General features: G+C 32.5%; 1 long non-coding RNA gene across 1 annotated transcript; it reads right to left on the bottom strand.

The window, feature by feature from the left end:
• Nucleotides 1-1,989: 1,989 nt before the first annotated feature.
• On the bottom strand, nucleotides 1,990-24,859 carry LOC121740594. The gene is made up of 3 exons (XR_006037655.1): nucleotides 24,780-24,859; nucleotides 16,892-16,895; nucleotides 1,990-2,005 (listed from the first exon to the last, which is right to left on the bottom strand). It is a non-coding gene; the product is annotated as an uncharacterized LOC121740594 (long non-coding RNA).
• Nucleotides 24,860-26,737: the final 1,878 nt, after the last annotated feature.

The following is a 26,737-nucleotide window of genomic DNA, read 5'->3' as shown; positions in this document are numbered from 1 at the left end:
ATTCTTACTATATGTCTACCAGAATCTGTCAATGGCAAAAAGTGAGAAAATAAATTAACTCTAGCAATACCGGGGTAATAGGAATAAAACATTTTGATCCTGTTTTTTTCCTTATAGTGGCTTATTCTGTGTGTGAAATATGCGAATATAAAATTTATCCAATGATCATTTGAAATTCTGTCATCAAAATTTGCCATCAGATTCTGGTAGACCTATATATAACTAAAAGTTTGGAAACAATATTATTATAGTAAATGTAAAATCTTGGAATGAAAGATGCACATTGGTGATATAGGCACACATTGCTTTTAGAAACTTATTAGGAATGTGTTATGATTTATGAGTTACACTTACAAAAATATTCTACTGGTTACCTACGGATGAAAAATTTCCCGACGGAGATTTTAAATAGAAACTAAATTTCAACAACTAACCCAAACTATAAGAGTGAAGAGTAGTTTTAAATTTTTTCTAACTTTAATTTGCACTTTATATTGGTAATGTTGGTTTACAGACTGTACCTAAGGTCTAAATTCTAAAGGAATAAAGAAAGTAGAATGTATACCTAGGTCTATCAGGATTTGATGACGGATGGCTGATTTTCAAAAAATATCCTTGATCATTGGATAATTTTTAGGATTCCGTACCCAAAGGGTAAAAACGGGACCCTATTACTAAGACTTTGTTGTCTGTACGTCTGTTTGTCTCCAGGCTGTATCTCAAGAACCACTATAGTTAGATTTCTGAAATTTTCACAGATTTTGTATATCTGTTGCCGCTATAACAAAAAATACTAAAAATAAGATAAAATAAATATTTCATAAATACCCATACAACAAACGTGATTTTTTTTACCTTTTTTAATCGGTAACAATAATGGCATCAGGTAGGCACTTTAAATTTTCACAAATGCCTTACTTATCATATATAATATGTACTTACTACTTACTTTAAAAATTAATAATAATATTTAAATACTTACTTAAAAAAAAATAGGGCTTTAATACAAAAAAACACAATTTTTGCCCTATTTTTGCTCTATAACGGTACGGAACCGTTCGTGTGCGAGGCCAACTCGCACTTAGCCGATTATTTTTATTTGCATATTTCACACAAAGAATCAGCCGCCGTAAGGTATAAAAGAATCAAAATGTTTTATTCCAATACCCCGGTATTGCTACAGTTAATTTCTTTTCTCACTTTTTGCCATCAGATCTTGTTAGACTCTATATCTAAGTCCCCCAATATCTGTAATGAAGTTAGTAACATTTTGTTGTGAGACAGGGATTGCGGGTCGAGGATCTGAGAAAGGTTGATAGGTAAGTGACCTCGCCAGACTTGCAACGTCTGGTTCCAATTTCGTACAGATTTTTGGTAAGCGGCTCTTTTTGTAGCGCTTGAAATTTATTAAACGTTCTTAGGGTTCCGTAGTCAACAACCGTCTGTCCGTCCGTCCAGCTTTCTGTCCGCGGTTTTGCTCAGAGACTCTATGTCCTATGACCTACAAAGCTGTAATTCGGCATAAATGTACATATTAGTGATGCCGACAAAATGATATATAAGATCTTTAAAAAAATATATTTTATGATGATTTTGTTTTCGCGGCCACCCCACCGTTGGATAGGTTTTTTAAAAATATTATGAGTGTTCATAGATCATTTTCCGATTTAGGGATCCATTTGTGAAATATTATGAAGTTTTAAAGTGGAAAAAATCGTTACAGTCCAGTGTCCCTCCCTTCTACCAGCTAAACGATTGCTTCTGAAAATTTGAAAAAATTCACGGGAGTAGAAAATATACTGAATTTAAAAGGAAAACTATCACGGCTAAGAAGGCTTCATAAGTTATTGAATAATAGTCGATCAACTAAAAAAAATATATTCGGAGAAGCATACTTTTCGTTCAAATTTCTTTAAACGTAACTCGTGATGTGACGTGACGTGATGTTAGTAATGTAAAACAAGTTATGTACGTTTATAATTGACCATTAAAAATATATCAAAAACTAGCGGTACTACGGAACTCTATATTGCGCGTGGCCCGACATGCACTTGGCCGGTTTTTTATAGTATAAGCAAAATTTAATATTATGCACAACGTAAGGAGCATCTGAAAAATCGGTAAAGATTTGGCAAAATTTTACATGCTAGTACCTACTACAAAATTTTTATGATAATTTTATCTCCATCTTTGAAGTTTATAAGCTTAAATAAACAAGTTTAGACTTTCTAAACTATTACTCATTGAATAGTTTTGCAATAATTTTAGGTTGATGTTATTAAAATGAATACTACCAAAATAGAATCTCAGATTTCAATACTATCTAAGAGTAACTATTATTTACAAATTCATAAGAATCTCTTAGAAAGGGGTGATACGTCATACAATGATACAATACAATTATTATATAATATTATATGTACGAAGGCTAGTGTAAGTTGTAACTTTATTGGATGTTCCAAGAGATAAACAAGCCTAAGAGGAAAATACGAGGCAATACAAACATGTTAATGAAATCAATCTCTCTGTTTCAGGGTTCAGTGCGAAGATAATATAAGTGGAGCCAATATTCGGAGATTATTCGACGACACTTGGAGTTCAACGCCCTTTTCGAATATCGAATCCGAACGCTCACCGAGGCTTAAAGGATTAAAATATAACAAATTCGAGTTGAAAATTTTACCTACATAAATTCCGTTCTTATTTTCGAGTTTATTCACCGCTTAAACTCGAGCTAAAGCGTCTAGTTGTTTTATTTTATCTCCAAAGAACTCGCAAACAAAGGGGCCGTTATCTAAATGGCGGAGGTAAGTTTTTGCATTTCACCTGCAGGCTAGAGAAAATAAAGTCTCTTTATCTCATACAGGGAGGCAATAATGCGGTGGATGTTAGCCGTTCTACACGGCGCTAGGTACTCCACGTTCCTGTTTCATTTAAACCCAGAGATAAAACAAATAGGTGGAATAATAGAGGTGTTCTCCACTTTTACATCTCTTAAGTCAAATTACAACTAAGTATGTGTACGATAAACGGGAGTTGTTTCTGTACTTAATGAAATTACACCGAACCTTTTTAACTGTAAACATTCTGACATTTACTATGAGAGAGACCGCCCGAGTGTGATGTAAAACCTTATAATGTATTTTGTGATAGTGAGGAAATTATATCTGTTACTTGTTAGATAAATTCTCCTACCTACAGGTAGTTTTTCTGTGTACCTACTAAGAATACCTATTGTTTTGCTCAGACTAAAATTCGAGATTCTTGAGAAAATTTAGAAGGCAAGTATGAAAACTAATATCCATTCATAAACTTATATTCTCTCAAGCCTACAAAGTACACATAAATTAACATCCACTCTATATTCTGCAATATTTTTACGTAGCAAATACAATTTTCTTAAATATACATTTAAGAAAATATGAAGTTTGTCAACGGAGGGGCACGAACTATTCCCATCTGATACAAATTTCACGAAACGAGCCCCATACATTTTGCATGAGCCCTCGGCTCGCTCCTAAACGAACCAGACACGCCTCAAAAAGTTACCAATTCTATTTCCGTTACGTATTTTTATCTTAATCTTCTCATTTATATTCAAACATGCTATACTTTTCATTAATTTTTTTCTTGTATTTTTAAGATGTTTACTTATTTTAACATTTTACGTTGCATGCGGTTTTTTAGTTTTATCCGCATTAACGGTAAACGATTCCGAGTAGCGGTCAAATGTTACGATAAAAATCGTTGGCACCGATTTTTAGTTGACCGAATCAAGTAGCACTTTGATAATGTTAGTATTATCTTATATCTTTAAACGAGCAATTCTTGTATATAAATATATAATTGGTATCTCGGAATCGGCTCAAACGATTTTCATGAAATTTAGTATATAGGGGGTTTCGGGGGCGATAAATCGATCTAGCTAGGAAACATTTCTAGAAAATATCATTTTATTCGTGTTTTATCGAATACCGAGCAAAGTTCGGTCAAATAGATAGTTGTTTATTAAAGACGATTGTGTTTATTTTTTGTAAACCCGTATTTACCTAAATAAGTTAAATATCAGTAACTGTTTTACTTTTAATTTGTAGTATTTAGGATGATAACAGCTATGTATTTTATATTATATATTTTTTTATCTTGGTAAAAAATATTTTGCTGTAAGTAACTTTATTCATTAATTGTATTACTTGTATCATGTATGCATTATTTAGAAACTATTTTTACAAATTACAAAAGGGTAAAGACACCTTTGATCTTTTAACTAATTCTGCAAAGAGAATTTCAGAATAAGCTTCATTCTCTGTATTCTCTGAAAGCGTACTTGAAATAATTGTAGAGAATCCTCGTCTAACCTGCAGACAACTATAATTATATAGATTAGTTTAATTAATTAGATTAGGAATTTGCTAATGTCGTTAAGACATTCGGCAAAGTTATCATTTTCATCACTATATATAGTACCATCCTTTGCCCGTAAAAAGAAACGTTTTATTTTTTCACATACAACAATACGATGTTTCAGTGCCCATGACAGTACGATATCGGCATGTAAAATGTATGCTTTTCAGAAAAGAAATTATGTATTTCATACAGTATTTATCGAATAGTTTTGTTGCAAAATTAAGAATAATATAGCAAGACCCGATTCAGCAGAGGATGCCTACAACAAGCTGAAGCAGCCACGATAACGAGACGATATCGTATTGACGATATGAAATATATTATGATAGGCTCATATAAAACTGTTCTGGGACAGACAATTTATAAATAGCGATAAGTTATTATTAAGTACGAATAATATTAGAGCAAAATAAGTACAATTTTTTCAGATGTCTACTGCTGAAGTTTTTATCTACGATATTCCGAGATTTATGTTGTATATTTATGTTTGTATCAGCCAATGACATCAGTATTGAAGAAGGGCTATGAAGAGTTTCAGAATTGTGCATCTTTACAAGCCATTTCCTTATTCGCACCATTTGAAGTAAATATATTTTGTTTCTGAGTAATTTATATGCAAACAAGTGTTTCAGCGTACGAATGTACTAAATTTTCGTTATCAAGACCATCTACAGATAGTATACCAGATGCATCGAATAATGTTTTCATTTAAAAATCTCGCCTCGTACATATTAAAATAAATGTTCTTATATTAAATGCTATAAAATGCGACAATTTCATAACTTTAGAAATAGCATGGCGCAATTTTGATAAAAAATTCTCAGATGAATGTGGTAACGCCATATTTACCATAAGCAAACACCTGAAATATCAAAATAAGTGGAGACATTAATAATTCTATTATGATTTTCACCTCGACATTTTATATATATAAAATCTATGAATTCATAATTAATTGTAATTACTGTTGAGAAATAATATTAAGTTCTATCTAATATTTCAGTAAGAGAAAAGTGGAACTTTGTAATTAAAATCCAATCTATTAAATTTAGAAGGACCTTTACAAATATTTTATTTCCCATAACTTAAATTTAAATTACTTTTTTAGTGTTTAGTGCCTATAAAACTTATGTTAATTATTAGTAATCAATTTACTTAACAGCATAATTTTAAACATCACCAAACGTACATGTAAATGTGGTGCAGTTTTATTATTATTACTTAACTACCTAAGTTACCCTACTTTGTTCACGCCATTGACAAAATATGTAAGATACTTTTCCGTGACAAATCTATCGAATGTTGTGTACAAATAATGAATGTTATTATTGATTTCCCTATCGACAGGATTACTCAATAGGATTTTAAATTTTATGCAAATCGGCTCAGCGGCTTCATTAATGGTGGACTGATGACTGACAGACACACTTTCACATTCGTTATATTAGTGTGGAAGTAGATTATAAATTAGAAATATACCAGACATATGCAACCATGAGCCAGACATGCAGCTGCTAGGATTTGACTAGATTTTATCATAATTATGTTGGTCTAAATCTAGAATCTAGATTAATATGGCAGGTGCTCATTTAAGTATCTAACTATATAATATTATTATAATTAAGAACAGAAGAACAGAGCGCTGTTATATACCTAGTATTATATACCTGTTAACAAGTATTGACAAGATACCTGTAAGATGCTTAGGTAAATAGTTAAATACCTAAATCCGTTCCAAATTATTTTTATTGAAATGGGTATAAAATAGTACCAATCTAAATGCAAAGTAATAAAAAAACTAATACAACAATTCAAAATGTATGTAAAATAGAACCAATTAAGGTTGGGTTGCACCAGAGGCCTGGTTAAAGTTAAAGTTATGGTCAAAGTTATGGTTATATTTAACCTTTGACCACAGAATTTGACAGAAGACGTTGCTGGTCCGACAAGGCTTTATATGAACGTGGGCGGGGGCGCTGCTGCTAAAGGAGAACTGTCAAAAATTGCGTTTTTGTGTGATGACAGCGTTAGTTCCTTTTTTCGCCACGTGCATTTAAAGCTTTGTCAAGCTCTGTGGTTATGGTTAAATATGGCGTCTTGACGGCGTCCATTTTTCACTTTAACCAAAGATTTGATATTTTGCATTGTAGTTAAAGTTAAGGCTATAGTTATAGTTAAAGTAAGTAGGTGCAACTCACCCTTAGCTTTACTTTAGAAGGTCGTACAACGAAGACTGTGTTATGTCTGGAAGTTTTCCTGTTTTTCCTGTTTTATTTAATTTTAGTACAGTAAAAACTACGAAGGTATAGAATTTTCTTTAGAATTTTAAATTAAACTCTTACAATAATCAATATCCTGCTATGGTAAGTACCTAAATTTTTTTTTTAATCCGAAAAAAAAAAAACAATAGCGTACACATCAAATAAATTCTACCAATTAATTTAGTTTTTATAATATAGAGTTAATCCCCAAGCGGCACACGGCTGCCGCATAACAAATGAAAATCGATTGTGTCTGCGATTCCCCCGATCGAGGTATTAAATAAAGAAATTATAACCAAAGGTTTACTAAAACTCTAGTTTTTCTACTGCTATACTATATTGTTACAGTACCTAACATCTAGGTTCTAGACGAATATTATTCGTAATATGGAGAATTCCCTTCTAGAATTTCCTTCTAGAAAATGCTCTGTTGTGATTTGACTTAATCGAGACGTCGGAATTGGTCAATCTAGGACGGACGTGCCCTGCAACTTGAACCTGCCCAGAAACATCTTACAACTAACAGCACCTTATAATATCTAGGATTTAAGGATCATTTTCGTGGAGACCAGAGGCAAAATAACTCGGAACTTATTTTCGCATATCCACTCATTCTACGCTTTATCCAAAATGCATTTGTGGAATAAAATGAAATGAAATTGTAGAGCGTTTTATTTAATATCAATGTGAGCATGGAGTAAATACTGTGGATATTGGACACGTACCTAAGATTAATGGTACCTAACTATATAAAAAGGGTGAGTATTCAGCAGTGACTTAGGTATCCACTTTACTTTTAACTTAGACAAGAATAATATAGCTACTAAGTTTCATGCAACATCTAGACAAACCTACAATATTATTAATGTGAAATTATTTCAACTTACAACATTGAGATATGAAGTAAAAATTGTAGGTATCAAACAAAATACAAATCTTGAAAAAGATGAAGGTTAAGTTTTTAGTCAGAAATAGAAAGTAATAGAAATAAAAATAAGTATTAAATATTCATGAAGAATATACTAAATACTAATACACCATAAGCTCTGTGGTGACTGGTGTCACACATCAGTTTCAAATTTGGAATTGGAAGGAATAGAAGACCCCTAATGGTCCAAGTTAGATGAGTGGGGTGTTGGGATATTGGTTCCCCACCCGTGGAGCGACGACGGTAAAACTTGGACTCCAGAACTTTCCGTCTACAGACATTAACCCGCCATCGGGGACTTTAAATTTACTTGCAGATTCGCAACTTCGGTCTCGAGTACCGCTTTTTTAATTATTCAAGTAAGAAACTAAATAAATATATGGCTATTGATATTCATGTTGTGTAAAGTAAAGTAGCCCGCAGACTACCGACTTTTAGTCGGCCGATAGTTTGGCCAAATTGGGGTTTCAGTCTTTTTACATTATTATCGGCCGATACAAATCGTTTAACCTTCATAAATCTTCGTACTCATTAAGCTTTCGATCAATCATCAAACAATCGGCCGACTAAAAGTCTGCAGTCTGCGGGGGCTCTTAAAAATAGTTATTAAATACAGCACCAGATAGGTGCTACATTTCATTCTCGCATGCTTATGGAAAAATGTATAATCCCATCTCGAATTTAAAATTTCTAAAAGTAAAAATATACATTAATACAATATATTTTATTTCCCTAAGATATTCTTAAGTTTCTTTTTTTGAACAATTTATGTAGCTTCGTATATACTATGTACTTAACAAAATTCTGTTCGTACAGCTGCTGCTTATGCGAGAAAGTCTTGATTCTTGACTCTTACTCTAGCGACACGATTGGAAGTCGATGCCCAGACAAGGGTTAAGGAAGATTGCCCTTTAAAATTTCGTATTAATCCTTTATTAATATTTTGATAAGACAAAATTACTCTTCAAGAAAATCTTATCATTAAAACTCTGTGTTTTTCATGACTAACATTTTTAATTTAAAAATAAATGTTTGTTTACTGAATTAATTTTAACAATAGCAGTGTTTATTTTAAAACAGAAGTAATTAACTAACGCAATTTAGCAAACAGGATGCATTACAATTTACAAAAAAAGTTTATTATAATATTGTATTTTCGATCCTTGTAAGATGAAAAAAGTCTCTTTGTTCAGTTAAGTAATATTTTAAACATAGAAATAAAACAAAATTCCCTTATTAAGATAAAAATAATTATAAGTACTATATTTTTATTTTATTTTGTAACACTAAAGCGCAGCCAATAAATTAAGTGGCTGCAAATTTTATAAACATGAAAATGTATATTTATATTTTACAAGAAAATAAAAGGAGTTAACTTTTTACGTTACTCTTGTAAAAGGTTTTTGTAAAAATGATAAAAAATCATGAAAAATACCACACCAGTTAAAACGTCTTAAATTTAAAATATAGCCTACTAGTTGAAGTTTCTACTTGTCATCCCTGATCCCTATACTTTCGAAAATAAATTCTGCGCAGTAAAATATACTTTGAACATGAATAATGTGTTACATATTGTTGATACATGGACGTCTTCTTATAATGAACAAGAGAATAAATACCTCAAGATCAGTCTAAGCAGGTTTTAATAATCGTCTACATAGACTAATTAACGGGGACAGGTGGGCCATTCTCATCTTAATTTATTTCGCAGCAGACGAGACAACGGGACCGGGGCCCGGGGCCCGGGGAGCTCGTTCATAACTCACGACTTCACTATCACAAAATTATGATAATTATGAATAACTTAAAGAGCTAGAAAGTTAATAACCTAGTATACTCTTGGGGAGAAAAGCCTTACCAAATGTAAGAAATAGTATTATTTTTAAGAAATGAACTAGATCAGGGGTTCCCGAACCGTGCGCCGCGGCGCCCTGGTGCATCGTGGAAAAGCAAGAGGGGTGCCGTGAGTCGATCCTCCATCCTAATCCGAAACCACAAATATAAAAATATATATATATATTAATTAGGTGAAGCAGGTAGATGAATGAATATTATTATTTACCTGTATAACCTAACTAATCTAACTATGTATAATAATTAAAGGTGTTTATTTATGTAGCTTTTTCTAATAGCTCCGTAGAGTAGGGCGCCGCGCCGTGACAAAATATTGATGTGCAACTGCGCCGCAGGCTGAAAAAGATTATTTATTATAAATGCATATACATGGTTTATATTATTGGATTATAATTAGAAATTTTTAGTTATGAATATAAAATGAAATTAACGATTATGATTAGAAAAAAAAATACACAAAAAAAAACTTTTTACTCTAAAAGCGAAATACAATAATCTTGCCTAAATTCAGATATATATTTCCAGTATCAAAGCTCCTTTTAGCCGCTTGCAATTTTGCAAGCTTTTACCATGTAGAGTACCAGCGTGGGACACAGACGCAGAGTAGTGTTTACGGTTGAAGCTGTAAGGTAGAGTCTGTAAGTACCAAGTGTAGAGATACAGATTGTTAAGTTGTAAATGGTCGTAAAAGTGTAGTTCAGATGTGTAAGGAGGTAGCGATGGATGTATTTATATTTTATTACAATAATATTAATTGCATTTTAGTTGTAGATAGAAATAATTTAACCGATATTCAATCCCAAAGCGGTACCCGGTTTTCTCATAACAATTGAAAATCTATTGTGTCTGCGATTCCCACGATCGAGGTATTTACCTGTATTATATAATTATAAAAGTTATTTTTATTTTTGTCAAAGAAATGTTAGAATTGTTAGAACCTATAACTCGTATTTTTAATAATATTAATAATTTGTGTTGATAAGTATCAGAAGAGAAAGTGTTTTTATTGAAATTAAGTATAATTATACTAACCTAAATGAATAGATGCATACATAGTACATACTACATACTATAAATTCAATTAAAAAGTGAAAATTTTGTACAAAAATTATTACCTACACACACCTAACTATAATAAATCCTATGAAATTAAAACAAAATATTTCTAAAACCTTTATTTTTTAAGTATATTAATATTTACTATGGGGCAAATAATAATGATTATTAATTCATCAAGCCCCATACGGTCACCGGTGACCGAGACACAACAGAAATTCTATTGTGTCTCGTTTTCCACGATCGGCGGGTTAAATGAATGAATGAATGAATGATTAATGAAAAGCTCAATAATTCGTATCTTAATTTCCTGAGTAAGGTGAAAACAAATAAGAGGAAACATGTTTAGTAAACAACAAACAATTTGAGGGGATATAACTTAGGTAGGAGGCAGTGAAGGGTTAACCCTAGCCACCCTTCGAGGTTGTCATTCTATAGTCTATACTCTATACTATCCACATCCCTTACTAAACCTTAGACGTACTCTTCAAAACAATGGTACAAAACATAATATTTTACTCATGCTAAATATAAAATCTAGATTTAGATTTAGACAAAACAGAATATTATTACCAAATGCGGAATCATACATTTCATACGTAGGATAAGGACAGAAATATATTTTGTCTACAAAACACAAGTAAGGTGAAGTAGCGTGTTACAGAGAAAAATGCGACACAAGATTCGAACCGACGAAATAGCGCCATCTCGCGGGGAACGGCTGAAGCTTTTGAAGAGATTACGCGTTGTCTGTGTGCGTTTATAGTATTTACACACGTTCGTGCACAGACACGATCCGAGTGTCGATGTGGGGGTTTTATTTTTTGTGAAAGACCGTACATAAAGTTCCTGCGATTAATGCCTTAACGTTTCGACTTCGTCACAGATGGCACTAGTGGTGTTAATTTCAGTAAAGGGAACACAAACTAAATTCTCTACACTGCAAGTATATTTTTCAGTACTTACCGAGAGCTAAAGCTTCTGTATGCAGGTGTTTAGGATTAAATATTGAAATATTACACAACACATTAGCAAATTGAAATACGTGTTATCCAAACCGACGTAGTCCAATAACTGTATAAGAAAATAGCCACGTAAAAAACTTATCGCGTAGAAATGTAGAGCGAAACTGGCCGCTATTGTTTAGTTAGCCGACGTATACATATTGGTTACACTTGAGACTTTTATTAAGGCATTACCGATAAAAATGGTCGTAATAGGATTATGAGCAGATTTTAATAGCGATACGTTGAGGTTGTGCATTACTATTAGGGGCAAGTGTTTAATGATATTGTTACAAAATATAATACGATAATAATTGCGAGATTGGCAGAAGGTAAGAATTTTGAAGTATACAGTGTATTTCACGAAGAAGTGATAATATCATACAATGGGCATCTTTTAAAATAATAGTATCACTAACATAAACATTCTGTATGATATGATAGTATTTTTTATAGTGAAAATATAGAGTGAAATGAATCAATAAAAGCTCGGCCGGCACAGTTTTCAGTAACTTTTCGTCAATTTTTAGATTGGATGAGGTGCCTGGGAGGGAGGCTATGAATATACCTGGGAGACCATAAAATCGTGTACACAGGGCATCCATTTTCTACTAGGTTGATGCAAAATGGAAAAATTTCCACGCATAGATAGCAGATAACATTTTTACCCAGGCTGTATTATGCAGATATTTTACCTACATCTATGGAATAAATTATTGTTTGCACTACCATTAATTATCACTCTGATATTATAAAAACAAAAGTGCGTCTGTTGCTTTTATTCGCAAAACGAATGAAAGAGTTTTGATAAAGTTTGTCACGGTATTTAGTAATTATTTAGGCAGACCTACATATTGTATCATAAGACCAACCTGAGGATGACTTATTTTTGGAAAACGACTCTCATGTCGAGCTGCAGTATACACAGTGAAAAATCGAACTGCCTACAAAAATATGTTTATGTAAAAAAAAATATAGCCAACACTCTTAAGAGGAGTCCACACCGCCGTTTTTCCATACAAACGTTGTCCCCTGTTTCCTCCCTGGATAATGTCGGTAGAGGTAGAGAGAGGCCACTATTAGCATGGCCAGATTTTCCTTTGTGTTCAAACACCCAGAAAACAAAACTGGCTAGAATATACAAAAAAAACATAGGAACACAGCTCAGCCTTGTTTTAATTCTTAATGAAAAAAGTACTTAAATCGGTTAAGTTTTGGAGAAGGAATCAGCGACAACGAATCGAAGATTTTCTGTTCTTTTAGAACTTTTGTCGTGTTGTCTCTATCGCGCTCTGCGGTGGGAGACTTGAGATTGGTGAGACAGCAATACAATATTTTCAAATACCTATTTTTAATTTCTATCGACCTTGGTGTATCCTCTTAAAAGCTCTAGCAGTATAGTATTTACTATATAAATATTAAAGTTTAAAAAAAGGTTAGATCTTTTCGAATGAAAACAGTCCAAAAATAATTGAAATATTTTTAAGAAATTAGGCACAAAATATATTTACACTAGAAGACGTGAGTGGAAAAAATAGGTAACACTTTTAAAAGTGCAGTTTTTTTTGCATAAATGGATTCTTTAGGACCTGAAAAATTATTTGAGAACAAAAAACAGTGGCTTTTGTGTGTAGATATATGAGCCAGATGATGAAGTATAATATAAGGTAAGTTACAAGGTTTGCTTAAATTATTATAAGAGAACAAATACTATTTAGTTATGTGGTTATTCCACTCACGTCTTCATTCCACATTATATAATATATAAGGACTTTTGTACCGCTAAAAATATCAGTTCCTACAATTAAAAAAAAGTCGCTTGCAACATCTATGGAAAATAAAATAACTCAACAACATCCACTCGCATTTCTATGAAATAAAACCGTCTCGACAAAGTAAAATATTCATACGGCGCACCCCCGAGTAGGTATGCAAGCACAGACAATATTTTATTACCCGCTGCACTTACTAAACTTTATTTTGGTCTGGGGAAGTCTAATCATCTAATGCACTCTATGGCTAAACTTTTTTTTAATTTATAGGATTGTTTTAGGGTTAAAGTTTGTTGAAAAGACTTAAAAGTCACATCACGTCAGTTAGATCCCATGGTCAGGAGGTGTGAGGTAGCTATTGCAGTAAATAAAGGGGAATCTACATGATTTAAATTATAATGAGTTGGTTTTACATAGCGTATAGCGTCCCAAATTGCCCTTTGAAAAAAAAAAACATGAATATTTTAGACCAACCATGTTTGCGATTTTTTTTAAACCACGAATGTTTTTAGCTCTCAAAAATGTCAGAGAAATGGTGCCTATAATAAGGTAAGTACAGTTTTCATTATTGAAAAACATTATAGGTAGATATTGTTATTTGGTTGCTGTTAAGGCATTTGTGTGTCACCCAATACTTTTTTGTTTAGTTATGAATTCAGTCTTGTTCTAAATGAGGTAAAGAACTGAATTCATCACTCAATAAGTTTTTTTTTTGATGATACACAAATGCTTAACAGCGTCAAATTTTAAAATTCATGATAGCAATAATTGAAAAACTTCCTACTATAACTTATACTGCTGGATTCCAGCACAGGGTCCAAATTACAGTACCCACTTATATTAAATATTTAGGATACATACTCGACAGCGGCTGGCTGAGGTAACTTTTTCTTATACAGGGTGTAACAAAAATCAGTGATAATACTTTAGGGTGTGTGCGTGTTCCTTGTAGAGAGTTCACTGTGAAAGTAGCAGCGCTGAAAGACCAAAATTTTTTTTTTCACTTTTGTATGGGGAAACTCATGACGCCCTTGCCGGCCTCCGGCCCTTGCCCATACAAAAGTGAAAAAAATTTTTCGTCTTTCAGCGCTGCTACTTTCACAGTGAACTCTCTACAAGGAGCACGTATACACCCTAAAGTATTATCACTTATTTTTGTTACACACTGTAGTAATCTATATTTTTTGTATATACATAATATAAGGGGGCAAACGAGCAAACGGATCTCCTGATTGAAATACTACCGTTGCCATAACACTCGCAACATTAGAAGAGCTGAAGGTGCGGTGCCTTTAAAGAGGGAATACGCTCTCATCTTGAAGGTTTGCAGGTCGTATTGGTCCAGAAATACTGCTGGTGACAGTTCGTTTCAGAATTAAATGCCCATATAATTTTTAGGCCAACTGGTTTTGCCTGAAAATTATCAATTAACTTTCGAATCTGTCAATTGTTCAATCAAGAAACATTTTCAATCAAGATCTGTGATTAGTAATTTAGTACAACAATGAGTCCACGTTATCGCGTCGTTTATCGGGTTTAATATGCGAAGAACTCGACGGCCTTATCGTTGTTCCATTTCATTATCGCAAAGGTACTGGCCATTGTATTTTCTCCTTGGTCTGTGTAAATCGCAAAGAAAAATCTCGAACGTATTCGTGTCCCCTTGGGAACGTAATGAACAAATATTTTGGTCCTCTCGAAATACACTGGAGGAATTCTTATAAACGTGAGATTAAGCGAAATCTCTTCTTCTATTTACTTCTACTTATGTAAATTATTATCTTTAAAAATACTGTGGCAGCTACAGCATAATATATGAGCGGGTCTATAATACAAAATTATTCACAATAGTGAAACACTGCATATAATATTATAATATAGAATATTTATAGAAACACCGATGCTGCAAACTTTTAAAAGCTTTTTTGTGAGGTTTAAAATTTTCACGCCTCTGATTTTCGTATTAAAATAGGTTTTATTTTGCCGCTATGTTCACAAATAAACGACGGTAAAATGATATTTTGTTTGTTTGAAATATAAAATGGTAGCTGACTGTGTAAACGCTATTTCGCCCCAGTTCACACTTTATTTTTCACCTATCGGACGCACGGACATAAAATTTTATTGAGGCTTAAATAATATATTGTGTAAATTTGGTCGCTGAATGTCAAGTACTCTGGAGTTTAACGTTATCTCCATGTTTTTAGGATTTTCTGTACATTTTAGCAGTATTTTCAGACTATTTAATCCTAAAATTTTGACTCTACATCGAAAAAATACTTATTTCATGAAGAACATAAATATTATTTAATACCAGCCTACTTAAAAACCTTTGGAAATGCGACCCATACAGCATACTCCGTCATTCATTTTGATATATTTACTTTATATAATATTATAAAGCGGATGAGTTTGTTTGTTTGTTTGAACGCGCTAATCTCAGGAACTATTGGTCTGATTTGTTTCAGTGTTAGACAGCCCATTTATTGAGAAAGGTTATAGGCTATATTTTATCACGCTAACACTAAAAGCAGCGAAGAAATAGAGGAAAATGTGGAAAAAACGGAAGAAATTATTTGAAAGGGCTTATCTCTCAAACTACTGCAATCATTTTTCTGTTATTTGGCACAGATAAGAAGTAGACCACGTGAAGGATCAATTTGTCTGTGAAATATCTAATTTACGCGAATAAAGCCGCGCGAAACGTCTAGTTTATAATATTATGTAAAACAATACCTCGAAACTGAAGCAAATGAATGACCTAAATTCTTAATTGTGCACTTAAAATTAGTGTCATTTCAATTGTATAGCCTTTATTATGCGTTATTTGCACTTAGATCAAAATAAACAGAAACAAAGTACTTAGAATAGAGAACCAGACGTCCACTAACTGAGATGGCCAACTAACTGCAACAAAATCTAGACTTTACTACCGTTGTAGGCGAGCGTCATATCATTGATTCAAACTGTATGCCCAAAGGAGCATTTTGTATGCAGAAATAAGTGCACTAAATTGTGTGTGGGCTGTTCAATCAACTATGTAGGATGAAACTACCAGCCATGCCTAATGGATATCAACTTGGATACTATCCTAAAATGCTATCGCTGGTTATAATAACATTTAATATTATACGACTTCAATAATATCATCTCAAAAAGTTCTTCGCCTTCTTCTTACCAAATTGCCGGGGACCACCCAGTTGATTTACCAAAATTATTAAGGGTTGTTTGATAAAGAAACAAGCACAACTTTATAATTAGCCTAGAAGTACACATACAGTGTAAAAAATTGCCAGGTTAACGAACTATTACATTTTATTTTTAAAATTTATGAAACCCACCGGTAGATAAGGTTTTGTTTTAATTTATGGAAAAGCGGTGCGCGGCAGACGGCTACGCCTACCTTCAAAAGCGACCACTCATATAAAACTTGTTAATTGAATTATTTAAACATATAATTATGTGGACTTTGAATAATTCATGGACTTTAAATTGTATATCATTTTAACGTTATATACGTCCATTTGGTTATTAAAAAAATATAAAAGTACAGTCAACACGTCTTACTAACTAGGTACTTAATAGGCAACTCTTTGTACTTAACACCACAATACTATGTTGTTGGTTTTTTTTTTAATTTTTCCATCTTATAGGTAACTGTCACAGTTTTTTTTTTATTAACGATCTCGTAACGAGACGTCGACCTCACAGCTGATCAGCGCGTGACGTCACACGGTCTTTTTTCTCCCGATGATTTACAGCCCCATAAACCCCACACAATAACTGTATCGATTGTTTAACAGTTAACCGCAATGTTTAAACCTTTTCTAGGTAACGTGTTTTATGGAACGGTTTTTTCGACCCTTTATGCTCCAGTTACTCGAAGTTGGTATGCAAAAAAGGGTTAAGTCGGAATTGCGTAACTCCTTTTGAACACCGTAAATAATTTTGGTATACGTTTAAGGCTTTCGACAAAAAATATTTTTTAATATACAATGGTGTAAATTTCATTGTTATGCATATCTGTTGCCTCGTACTGTGAAGGCTGGTTGAAGGCAAAATGCAAATTACTGAGTCATTTATCTTGTTCCTCAGATTTTCAATTTGCTGCAAAGTTATAAATTAAGATCAGAATATTATATTATCTTCTTGTAAGTTAATTACATAATTAATTGTAGTGTAAACTCAATATACAATTGTAGTGTAAGCTCAAAATATTTCAATTTGCAGTTATTGTTCGCAAATTAAAAGATGCAGTGAAAATAATAAAAGTTTAGTTGTTCAGTGATATTATTATATCCCTTGTTTAAAAATACGCAACGGATTTTGATGCGGTTTTCTTTAATAGATAGAGTGATTAAAGAGAAAGGTTTATAAGTATAATAACATTCATTAAATAATGGAGAAATACTGTTATTTTTGGGGTTCCTAATATGATGTCGTAAATAAAATTTACTTTTTTTCCGCTTACATTGAAAACGCAGGCTGAACCCTACGAGATTTATCAAAATAATGTACTAAGTATTTTACTACACCCATAATTTTACACACTACACTATGAAAAGGTCTACTGAAAACTTCGTGGTGGTATATTATATCTAATTGTCTATCTCTTATGGATATCCCACAAAACCATTTTTTTTGTCATTTACTCAAAAATGGCTAATTTTCGAAGAGATTTTCACCAATACGGCAATAATCCTTATTCAATTTAATACTTTAAAAACATTATTGATTTAACATTACAGATCTATATGGCCCTTTACAGCATATGAAATACATGAATATTTTCGAAGATTAATAGATTTAAAAATTGCGGGACGTAGCTTTTGCGGCAGTACCGACCAATGCGATCCACGGGTAGTAAATAGTAATGATTAATGAATATAAATCAAAACTACTGAATCGATTTAAATCATTTTTTCAGTGAGTAGCATAGGCTATATTATATTTTATACCCGTGCGAAGCCGGTGCGGGTCGCTAGTTGTCAAATAAAGTAAATGCGTTTATTAAATCTAAATACCATATATATTTTAATAATCAATATCTGTTTTTACAATGTATCATCCTATGTGTACATAATCTTACCGATATGTAATGGTGTTGTTTTGGCAACTCCTGCTTTCATTCCGCACCGAATAAGTTACAGAACTGGGTGTACGAAAACAAGCTAATATAAACTTTACTCGTAACTCCCGAACATTGTTATATTATGAACTGTGGCTTAGATAGAACTAGTTATCTCTCCCAGAGTATGGGTCACTATTGGGTAGTAATTAGAACATAACATAGCAGCTGGGAATAGAATTATATAAAAAAAATGTGTTATGTGTCGTAGGTCTTAACCTTTTTGACCTACAACACATAACACATTTTTTGTAAAAAGGGCCAGTAAGTGTTGTGTCCCTGTTTAATGGATTAATAATGAAATGGTAATAAATAAAGCGCACATAAAATTTTTGTATGAAAGTAATAACAATAACATGACCATAATTTTATTATGAATTGACCATATTTTTCTAACACTCAATTTAGTCATATTACAAAAACTTGCCAAAAGGGCTGGTAATTCTAAGTATTCAAATATTATATTCGTAATTTTAATATTTTATATTAATTATGTAGATTTACAGCTACCTCAAGTATCTGGGTAGGTTTAAACATTATAATATTTATGTACTATCTATCTTTTAGCGATATTAAATATTCTAACAGATTAACCCTCTTATTAATAAACGCCCTATAAGCTTTGAATAGTTATACAGTGTTTTGTCTTCTTCAATCCAATTAAAAATTTCACTTGTGTGACAGGAACAAAACACTATATAACTATTCAAAGCTTATAGGGCGTTTATTAATAAGAGGGTTAATCTACAAGGAAAACATTTTTACATTGTAGTTTTTACTTTTTGCTACCTGCTTCAATATTTTTTGATTTTTACGTCCTATAAAAACATTAAAATAACATAATATTTTGCGGCTCGCCAAAAAAACTTTAATTTAAATAACTTTGTATGCAATCGAATTATGAAAATTAATTTTTATTTCGCATCTTCAGACAACTATAATTTTGTGATTTTACTGTGTAAATTCATTATGACATCCATAATTCAAAAGTTCATCGACCTTACTATTGTTATATTAAATTAGCAGTGTTAGAACCGTTAATATAATACTGATACATTTTATTGCCATCATAAAACGTGTTATTGTTGATGTTTTACGATGAAATCAATAATATTTTTTCCTCCGCCCTCCCCGTACTCCATAGTCATGTGGAGTACTTGGACTCATTACAATTTATAGCCTCGATCGGGACTCGATTCATTAATAAACATAGCGACTCGTTATGTCTCATTCGTAGTACGTTTTACATAATATACATTATACATAGTGTTCATTTTGTCCCTTATACTAATGAAATATTTTATATATTAAAAAACTTAAACATTGTAGGTAACTGAAATCCGAATATAGTGTGAATCATTTTATTTCTTTGGTAGTAAATAATACGAAGAATAACGTAGACTTTCCAAAACGTAAAGTGTCCAATGTATCTTATTCATTTACACAGTGGCGGATTTACCAATAGGTTGAGTAGGCTGGAGCCTAGGGCGGCAGATTTAGAGGGGCGGCAAATTTAGCCCCATTTTTTTTCTTACAGAAATAAAAAATCCTACTAAAAACATTTCTTGTAAAATATTACCGGGACGACCACATATTAGGTTTACGGTTTACCCTGTGAAAAAGATAATATGTGATCTCATGTAGAGCCAAGCTTCTGAATCTACACGGCCTAACTCTACTGACCCTAACTTAGACTAATTCTACATACCAGTAAATATGTATGGCATCGCCGTTTCGCTACCGCACAGGGTGAAACCTTGTGTGGTCGTCTCAGCAAAAATTTTCAAAAAATGGTTTTGGTGGGATATGATTGTGAACTAAACTAACGTATTGAATTTTAAAGGTCAGTTATAGGGGCGGCAAAAATTGAATAGCATACAGGCGGCTAATTTGTAAATCCGCCACTGCATTTACATATTCGCACCTCTAGTATTCCTGTGATGTTTAAAAGAGGAAATCTTTTTCGGTAAACTCTTTCAAAAATATTTAAATTTATGCTCAGAGTGTGCAGTCCATCGCTTCTTTGAAATGGGCATCTATTTTAAACTCTAAGCCATCTCTACGCGCCACGCATAAAGGGAGTAGGGACTCGCACGGTAGATTAAAATTTAACACATTTAAAAGCTTTCCTATATCTCAATAAATGTAACCAAGATGAAATCAAAGAGGAAATACGTATAATGTATATATATAATAAAGTTTTTCTATTTTTGAAAGTCTTTTTAAAGTGAAGGTAAGTTTAGCAGAAAATAGTAAGAGGAAAATTGAAAATAAAGCACAGCGAGTTGCTTAGAAAATTTTGGACAGTTATGGCACTTAAATTGTTTTGATCACTTAAATGCTTTGAAATATTCAATAGTTTGTATACTCTTTTACATACTCATACAGTATACAATCTAAACTTTTATTTGTACTTTCGAAAACGTTCATAAAAATTAACATATTTTGGTGCACCACTCGAACGCTATCGCTTATATAATAAATACTCGACTTTATCGTCTCCAAGGGCTTGAAGCGGCCATGACCCGGCTACGTAGAAACTGTTCAAAATCTTTTAACCTTTAACGAGACCTTTGCGGCTTCGAAATAAGGATGAAGTTACAGAAACTCCGAGGTAATAGTCATCTGAATGGACTGTAGTGGGATCCACACTCAACATGAGTAAGACACTCGTAATGTCAGTTTGTTCAACTTGCCTTTCATTAGGGATTATTTATTGTAAGAGGGATTCATGGCCACTTCGATCGGGAGGCAAATTAGGGATGAGAGGTTATGTTTAGTTTTTTTACTGATGAATAAAATGTTAGGTAATTTTAAATTTATACAAATAACAGAAAAGAGGGTAAATACTAAATAGGTTTTACTGTAATACGAAGAAACTATTATCGTAAGTATATTATAGTTTCAATTAACCGATGTTTGTTAAAACATAATATGGGAAAAAAAATCACATTCATTTGTACTGTAATGCCTTTAAAATAGCCTTCCTGTTAAATCATTTAGTCACATTGATGTCACAAGCAAATAACTAGCAAGTCTATAAATTGATAGTTTTTAAGTGTGACCATCATAAGGATACGCTCAAAAGTGAACGCTCTACGTAGAGAGTAATAATTTTATTCAAATCACTTCATTCATTTTATTTCAGAGATACGTTACGTAACTTACTTCATTAGCTTGTACCATAATTGACTTAATCACGGCGTCTATAAAAGAATAAGAATAGTAAGACTTTTGGTTGGGATAAGTAAACACGTTTCTCCGGGGCCGTAAGTCACACAGAATGGACCTTGATAGAAGATAATTTCTATTAACACACACATAAGTATGGTCATGTCGCAGAGGTTATTAGCCCAGTCGTATCCTAAAACTGCCCGCGTGCAGTTTTTGTCAAAATTGATCGGACAATGTAAATAGGACTCAATTCCAACAAAGGTAGAGTCGAAAATAGAGGCGGAGGACAATGGAAATAAGGGTAGGATAATGATCTCATTCGGTTGTATGGTGTGACATGGATATACATGTAGATGCAGCATCGCGTCGTTATGTATCTATCGTGTACACGAATTACGACTGACATACGTTGGGATAAATCTTTTCAGCAAATATTGTTCAGGGGTACTTAAAGACATGTTACACGTGACTGTATTGAAACATTAGCTTTAGCGCCTGTTTCACCACTTCCTGATAAGTGCCGGATAGGCTATCCACCACTTAACTTTACAGATAGAGTTTAGAGAATCTGTCAAAAAAGTTGTGGATAGCCTATCCGGCATTTTATCAGGAAGTGGTGAAACAGGCTCTTACTTTATAATAATATTATTGACATTAGTTGTAAACATATTTGTAAATTAATAATATTTACCCACCCTTTAATATCTAATATTCAAAAAGATATTCTTTAAATGAGGAGCTCAATTCTTATTTAGTCCTCCATGTTTAATTTTTGAGGGTCAACAATCAAATCTACCTGCGTCCCAAGCCTGACCCTTCTTACCAATATTTGGACCGCCTCCTCTCGATCTTTGTATGTGTTTGTGAATGCTTTGTCCCTTTAATCCCAAATGCAAATAAAGCTTGTTTTTGTCTGCGCCCATGTTTTTGGATTTGTATTAGGTGAGGTTGGATTGTTAGTATGTTAATGTCGTTACTCGTTATTAGTTCGTTGATTTCAGTAAATGAAGCTATCAGGTGTGGCTAAAATATTTTTGAAATGGAAAACTCTTAGAAAAATCTTCATCCTTAATATAGCTTAATAAATAAAAAAATATATCGTGTGTCTTTTAATACAGCTTTTTGTATATAATTTGGGGGAAAATATTCATCTTATTTTTAAGGGCGAACCAGGAACCATGAAATATTTAAATAGAGGCAGCTCTACCGTCATTACTGCGGCTTTATTTAAGGCGCTCCGACATAACCCAATGTACCGAATTTATACCGCACGAAAATGTCAACGGTCTTTCTCTAGTTTTATTATTTTACCTTATTTTGTTCTAGGTTTTGACGACGTGCACGTTAGTAATAATAATATGTAAGTATATAAGATATTTTGTTGGAAAATAAAACGGTCTAGAAATTATTGTCATCGAATTGTCTAGATAAAAAACGACAGCTATATAGTATTTCAAAATAATGTATATCCAAAAATAATATTAAATGTGTATTTATCACAAGGATATCAGTTATCGTAATAAGTGAATCATTTCTGATCTCATAATATTATTATTTCAAAGTTATTGCAAAAATTGAAACACCTTGAAAATATCCTAGTAAGGAATTGAAGATTCGCACTCATTCGCATCTACAAAGTAAAAGGTAAATCTCAAATTACACGATTTCAACAATAATATTTCGGACAGTTTTGGTCTAAAACTAATAAAATAACCACTTCTGTGAACTTGTTGACATTTTATTGTCGGTGTAAAATTTAGTTTTTATTGATATTCTGCTTTTAGGATATATATTAAAATAACGTTTCGTAACGTACCTATAGAATTTATCAAAGTTAGCGCTATGTCAAAATATAACAACAAAACGTACCTATAATTATTAATTAAGTAGTAATTACCATTTAAAACCGAATTTTAAAATTTATGCAAACTGACCTTCAAGAAGAGAACGAATTCCCTCATAAAAGGCCGGCAACACATCTGCAGCTCTTCTGATGTTGCGAGTGTCCATGGGCGACGGTAGTTGCTTTCCGTCAGGTGACCCGTTTACTCGTTTGCCTCCTTATTTTATAAAAAAAAAAACTTTTTAATTTCAGATAGGACTTACACATTGTGCAAGCTCTATAATTTACCAATTGATATGTCCGATATCGTATCGACGTGTCGCATCGTGCCGTGTAAAAATTACCAAGCTTGATTGGCTAATGACAGATGATATTTTGTCAGTTTTCATTGCGCAGGTTCAGGGGCTTGGCAAGCTTTCAAGGTTCGGGATTACACTCACGTTAAGTATTTTGTTTGGTACGGATATATTGAGTTCACGAAAATATATTATAGAAAGAAATAAAACAAACATTACTGTCGTAACTTGATACGACACACTCTTTGTATGTAAAGAGAACCACCAAAAAAGCTAGATATTCGTTACAAGACAGATTTAGTAATTTAAAAGTCAACAAAATATTATCTGTCGATTTCAAGTCATACAAGTTTTCTACTCAGCAAAAAGATTTTAATAAAAACTAGGCAAGTAATCATAATATCATATTTTTAGGCTGGTTTTTTTTTTCCTTTTATACCTACTATCAAAACTTACTCTTTCTTTAAACAAATTAAGAAGTTATTTAGTAAATTAAAACATAAGATACAGGGAATAATTTACCTCTAGAAGACGTTTTATCCGCGTGGGAGAGTTTATTAAATTTACGACATGATGGAAGGTATGTATAACGAACTTCGCTAAATGAATTGCATACCACATGCGCAAGAATTTATTAAATAACTTTTAGGGAATAAGTAAATAAGTAAAATTATATTCTACTCTCATATTTGATAGAAAATGTTACAGGAATCTTTTATATTCATTTATTATTTATTTTACACTCTTTACAATGGCGGACTAAATGCCATAGGCCTATAGGGCATTGTCTATCAGTTAACTATAATATTGTGTAGGTGGTAGTAGAGATAAAATTTGTGACTGTTTCATAATTATATTGGACAAAAAGATTAGATTGCATTTTGATTTTTTCGAGTTTTACAATTCAGACTCATTTAGCAAAATAAGAACGACGAGCAAAAACTACAAAGGAATTGTAGAAGCCGGAAATTCGTGTAATATTTTTTTGGAAATTCGTGTTATAATGCTGGATGAAAATTTTTTTCCTACGTCATGCATTTTAAATCTATGTAAAACTTGATGACCTGGTAAACTTTGTATTACTTTCCTCCTAAAATAAACCTTTCCTGGACTTCCACGAATGTTTCAAGACTAAAAAAAAGCTCAATGATTGGTCCAGCCATTCTTGAGTTTTAACGAGACTAACGAAAGTTAAAATATTTTTTTATGTACAATATTTATAGTTGAAATATTGCAAAGAAGTTATGTTATATAAATAAATATTTCGAAACTATAAGAGCTATACTTAAAATACACCACCAACAAAAGCATTCTTAGAAACGTTACACGACTTATTTCAACATGAGGCAAAGTGGGATCAATAAGTGTCTTATCGGCCTCTTGAGCCGTCGTAAATTAGACTTCAACTAATGAGGGCGTATACAGGCCGTTCAGAATTGTTTTACTTCGCAGCCCATATAAAATGATCCTTAATTCATCAGCACAAAGATCATAGTAGAGGTATAACAAGTATGAACGGATTATACGTATATGCTCCAGGGGTGACATGTTCGATTGTTTGTAGATGGGACGTTATTGATGTTTGCCTGCACTCATCCGGAGTATTTGTGTTGTAAATGATTGTGCGGCTGTTACTTGTAGGTATTACGACTAAATGTGTGATTAGACATGGTTATGTGACTCACAGTCCGAAAACTGTAATCTGGACGCAGCCTTAGTTTCACAACAAACGGGACGCCTGAGTGAAGAGGTGTTTTAAGCCAATAAAGGTTTACATTTTGTTTACAAAAAGTTGAGTTCTTACATAAATTAACATCATAGTAACATTTTTTTATTAAGTTTTAGTGTACCTCGGTTTTTGCGTAGCGAGCTATGAAACTTTCGTAGACGGCTACGCACTAATTTTCAAATTGGCTCTTTTATATTTTTTTCTTACCATTGTTAGAAATAAGATAATTTTTTCACTGAGATCTTTGTTGGAGATATAAAAACAGGCCTAAAATTGTTCAAGTAACTAGTTTGTGCCAGAATAATACTCTTGAATTCGTTATTTTTCTAATAAATGTATTTTCTTTTGCTACAAAAACTTTCATGGCAAGACGTGGCTTGTTCTAACTATATTTTCGGGCCCACTTTACGTGGAGCCGCGTGCGGATGATTTTCGACTTTATCCTCTCATGATTCGATGATGAGTCGACGTATGGGGGTTCTAGTTACGCTGGCGAACAATTGCGTATCTCAAAGAATATCACTCTAACGAAAAGGTGGGTTGAGGTAGAGGGAGGAGGGGGGGAGGCGGTGATACAGCTCTCTGGGGAGACGAAGAGGCACGAAATTGTTAAACATTTGGTACCGATATGTTATACATGTTGCTTTATGTATGTCGCAGATATTTTGATAGCTGCGCCTCGAATAAAAATGTTAACATGATTAATCATTTTGAAAGGCTTGGAATATTTTCTTTGTATTCTTCTTTGTTTTTTTGTCTATAAACTTTTACGGTGTACGGAAGTAGAGTAAAGTTTAGACTGCAATAATTTTAACACCTTTTTATTAAAGTAAACAATTTAAAGTGTTATTTATTCAAGCCGTCAGTTTAGAGTTCTCATTCATTTTACAATGTATCAAATTCATAAATATTCAATTATTCTATTTTATGAATCATAAAATATAATTTATTACATGAAGAACCGCTGATTTTAATTGTTATAAAACATTTTTTTACTTACATTTTGTAATGAACAAAGCTAATGATTTTTTTTCTTTAACATTATGTTGCTAGTTAATTTCGTATTGGAAAGATAAAAAAATATTTTTTGCAAGCATTTTTTCACAAACAAAACTCGAATGATGTTACTTAAAGTCATAAATAAAATAATACTTTTCAAATTACGATTTACATGACACGTTCGTATATAAAAACGTCCAGGAAAGTTTTCAATTCAGCTATAGCATTCCTGTCCGATCGAAAGCTTAAGCTACGGAACACGGAAGTATCGTACCTTGAATACGTA

Source organism: Aricia agestis, chromosome 3 (genome assembly GCF_905147365.1).
Source record: "Aricia agestis chromosome 3, ilAriAges1.1, whole genome shotgun sequence".
NCBI classification, from domain to species: domain Eukaryota; kingdom Metazoa; phylum Arthropoda; class Insecta; order Lepidoptera; family Lycaenidae; genus Aricia; species Aricia agestis.
Note: the sequence above shows the minus strand (reverse complement) of the source record. Positions and strands in the feature narration are given on the sequence as shown.